Source organism: Ursus maritimus, unplaced genomic scaffold, assembly GCF_017311325.1.
Source record: "Ursus maritimus isolate PB19 unplaced genomic scaffold, ASM1731132v1 scaffold_27, whole genome shotgun sequence".
Classification (NCBI taxonomy): domain Eukaryota; kingdom Metazoa; phylum Chordata; class Mammalia; order Carnivora; family Ursidae; genus Ursus; species Ursus maritimus.
Window position 1 is genome coordinate 29,802,870 of NW_024425230.1, and position 4,618 is coordinate 29,807,487.

Here is a 4,618-nt window from a genome sequence, read left to right on the forward strand (position 1 = left end):
GTTTCCCCCAGACCTCAGCTTGAGAACACCTGTCTCAGCCTACCTCCCGCCCTTCCCCACCCCTCTTCTTGGCATCAGGCAGGCCTCAGCTCTGGGCACACCTTCCACCAGCCTGTGACCCCTCTCCCACCTGCAGGCCTCACCGGCTTCAGGAGAAACCCTCAGCCTCCCTCCTACCCAGGCACTAAATATTCGAGCAGGGTCCTGATGGGTGTGTAATAGGACCATTGCTCAGTGAGCCTGTAAAATGGGATAATGACACCCAACTCCCAGGGCTGTTATGAGAATTAATTAACAAGCTAATAATATGTTTGTGAAACAGCTTCGTAGGTGGCGGATGTGAGGTCACTCTTCCCCCGACCCCCGCCTCCAGGGCCATGCTTGCACAAGCGGCGCCCGCTGGCCGCAGGCCCACCCTCCCAGGCTGGGATTCAGCTTGTCCCGTCCCGGTCCCTTGTGGTGAGAGAGGCAGGGCTGTGCCCAGCAGAGCTCCATTACTTGCTGGTTCTAGAGCCGATGTGGGGGCTGCAGCCAGACCCCCCCCCCCCAACCAGGGCAGGGCAGGCTCTCAGCTTCTGCAGGAGAGGAAGTAGGACATCCTTGGGCACCATCTAAGATACAAAATCGGTGGGAGATTTTATCCTGAAGGCTTTCCACTCATCTTGGGAGCAAGTTCATGGGCCTCTTATTGGAACACAGATGTTTTCAGAGACCTGCCTCCTGGCTCCTCTCTGCCTCATTTTATCACCTCTTGTCCCTGTCCCCCAGTGGCCAGTCTGACTCCTCGGGAACCACCCTGCTCACAGGCACAGAGGAGACAGATACCAGTATAAGAGAACGAAGCACAGAGATGCTAACTAGCTCACTCAAGACCTGGAGGCCAGCTAGCAGCGGAGGAGCCAGCGATGGAACCCACGGAGCCATGCACCTGACTTCCAGGCTCCGTGCCTCTTGGGACGCAGTGGAGAGACCAGCTTGGGGCCTCGCCGGGTTCTAGGTGGCCGAGGATGGTGGCCTGAGTGGGGCAGGACCAGGGGTCTCGGAGGAGAGGGATGCAATCTGGTTGTACTTGGGAGAAGGAAGTGCTGGAGTTTGAGGCCGTGAGGACTGGGTATAAAGGGGGCAGGGCAGAGGAAGCTTGTGGGGTTAGCTTGGGGCAGGGTGTGGGTGTGGGCCTGCGGGCAGCCCGGGATGGCCAGGTTGTGGGAGGGGGTAGGAAGCAATGGTCAGGGACTCAAGCTGGAAACCACTTGGAAATTGTCAGCCCAGTGCTGGGGGACTGGATGTGGGCCCCCAGGAGCACGTGTTCAGGGAGAAGCCCCGGGAGCCACAAATCAGGGTCCTCTCAGAAACTGGTCTGGCTGAGGACCCAGGCAAGGTTCAGGGGCCGGACACCTGCCTGGGAGAGGACCAGTGGGCGGCATCCATCGAGACCCCCAGGACGGACGAACAGCAGCCCCAGGGGGTTGAGATGGGACCCGTGGGTAGGAATCGCACAGAGGGAGACTTCTCTTTCTCATAAATGGAGCTCTCAAAGAGAAGACAGGCTTCTTCTTGGGGTCCTCTTGGGGTCCTGAGTTCCCTGACCCAGCAGGCATGCGAGGCAGGGCTACACGGCCCCTCTGCAGGGGCAGGGCTGTTTCTGAGGGGGTTTTGCGGTGGGTGGTGATGGCATGAGGCCAGAGAATCTGCATTTAGTCATGGGGCATCGCTTCCTAAACGTTAATCAGCCTCCTTCCCCGGCTCAGACTCTGACTTGTGCGGTGCTCGGGCCAGCACACCCGCTGTGTATGTGGAGGCCTCCTGCCTCTGGCCCTCCCGGGGTCGCGAGCCCCGCTTTTGGGGGCGCTTCCCCTGCCTCCCTTCACCTCATGCCCATTCCAGGGCAGGCCTCTGAAGCAGCGTTTCCTGCATGGTCTGGCACGAAGGGAGCTATGGAGGGAGGCCTGGCAGCAGCTGCCAGCCTGCCCCCCCACTTCTGGTTGGCCTGGGGCTGCAGCTGGTGGGCTGGCCCCAGGAAGGGGGCTCCTGAGATGCTTCCTTAGACATGTAATTGGGGCTGCACGGCTTGGTAATTAGGAGACGCAGCACACTGTTCTCTAAATGACTGTAATTAGAGCTACTTTCTGCAGCCAAACCAGGAGTTTCGGGCATCACCTGGGGGAACTGGTGGAAGGGGGGGAGAGGTAAAGACTTGGCTGCAAAGAGTATCCTGTGGGCCGGCGCCTCTCCCCCACCCCTCGCCAGGCCCCTCCACAGACTCCTGGGAGCTCTAGACAGCCAACTGGCCGGGAGACCATCTGGCTCAAGGCCCCGGTCTGACAGAAGGGAGATGCCTGGAGAAGGGAGGGGACTTGCCCCAAGGGACAGAGGTGTCAGTGCAGGACCTGCACAGGAGCCCAGCCTTCCCCTCAGCAGGACTAGCCTCCCACTTTGGTTTCTGGTGTGTGCCAAGCACTTTCTCCTCTCCTGGTCTTTTGCCAGCCCTCCCTTCAGCCTGGCACACTCCGCACCCCTCTCTGGGATCCTCCAGAAAGCCTTCCTTGAACCCCTGGGTAGGGTCAGTGCCTCCCTAGGTTTCTCCATGGCCCCACTCTGGCTCCGGCTGATGATGGGTGAGCCCATCTTCCTTACTCAGCTAGTATGATCTCGGGTCATGGACCACATCCGATGCCTAGAGGGGGACTGGAGCTGGCTGGCAGTGGCTTTCGAGAGCTGGTGGTTGAATTTTTAGGAATTTTCTGAATTGGTTGTTAAACTCAGTCATTGTTAATAATTAAATTTTACAGATTTTACAAACTTACAATTAAACATATTTTCTTACAAAGGGAAATATGCACGAAAAACGCATTACTTCCCAATTATTTTACTGTTATCTAAACTAAGGTTATTTATGGCTACTGTGTCCGGGGGTGGACACAACTCGCACTCGTTGACATCACACTGGCACCTCGGTCCCCGCCATGGTAGGAATGTTGCTGCCGCAGACACGAGCACGTGCCACGCAGCAGGGCCCCTCCCCCAGCCCAGGCAGCTGGGTGTAAACTTTTTACAGGGCACCACTGAGTTCCCCTCTGACCTTCTGGCCCTTCCAGCAGGGCGTGGGACATAGCAGTGCTGCATGAAGGCCACCAAACAAGGTGAGAGAAGGAATGCAGGGTCTGCCTTGGGAAGCAGGATTATCGACCGCCCCATTTTTGTCCTGGGGCTTCCATGGGGACACAGGGAAGACCTGCAGCTGGGGCCTGTGTCTGTGGGTTCTGGGCTGGAGGGGAGCCAGCTCTCCCAGACCAGGGCTGAGGGGCCCCAGAGAGGCGGTAGGTGTGGGCGGCCTTGGCAGGGCGCACAGAGAGTGGGGCCCCGGGAAGGTCCTGCTGCTTCCTCTCCCAAACGGTCCCTGGCAGCATGCCACCCTTGTGCACCCCTCCCAGCCTCTCCACAGAAGTGGGGTGGGGGGCGCAGGCAGAAAGGCCATGCAGCTGGGCTGGTTCAGAGAGGGTGCCTGAAGTGCTCCCCGCCCTTAGAACTTGGGGTAAGAATTGGGCCTTTCAGGTTCTTTCTTAAAAGTGGCATCCCTGCCCCTCTGTGGGTAGCAGACCCTTTAGAATCCCAGAAGGTCAGGGATGAGGAAGAAGATGGAGGCTAAGTGCTTCCTACCCATTGCCTCATTTAACCGTCCGGCAGGCAGCCCTGCTCTCCCCCCCCCCCCCCCCCCCCCCCCCCACAGGAGAGGACACCGATGAACTTGCAGTTCACCTAGCCCGGCGGCTTCCTGCAGCTCTTCTATGATGTTTCTCTTCTTTTCTTTTTTGAGAGAGAGAGAGAGGGAGAGAGAGAGAATGTGTGTGTGTGTGTGTGTGGTGTGTGTGCGTGCTCGCTCCCACACACACGCACAAGGCAGGGGGAGGAGCAGAGGGAGAGGGAGAGAATCTTAAGAAGTCTCCCCAACCAGTGTGGAGCCTGGTCTCACCACCCGAGACCATGACCTGAGCTGAAATCAAGAGTCAGATGCCTAACCGAGCCCCCAGGCGCCCCTCTTCTGCAATGTTTCTGAACCCCCCAGGACACACTGGGCAATGTCTGGAGACATTATTTTACTGTCACAACTGGGAAGGCGGGGGTGCTACTGGCATGAGTGGGGAGAGGCCATGGATGTTGTTAAACACCCTGCAGCACCCACGACAGGCCCCCACAAGAAAGAATGATCTAGGCTACAACATCCACAGTGCCAGGGCTGAGAAACCCTGATCTAGAAAGATGTACTCAGGCATACCCACACAATGTCTGTCCCCAGTCAAGAACTCCTGGTCTCCCATTCGTAGTTCATGGAAAAGGAAAAAACAGAAGGCAGGGTGGATAAACGGCTTGTTTCAGGTCACCCAGCGAGATCGCCTCGCAACCTGTGTGGTGAGCACAGCGACGGCACATGGCGGCGGCTTAGCAGGGACGAAAACGAGAAAGGACTGGGCTCTGGTCTAAAACGCCTCTCGGGGTTATCCTGCACAGGGTCCTCATCAATGCCTTTTTTTTTTCTTTTTCAAGATTTTATTTATTTATTTGACAGAGAGAGACAGCGAGAGAGGGAACACAAGCAGGGGGAGTGCGAGAGGGAGAAGCA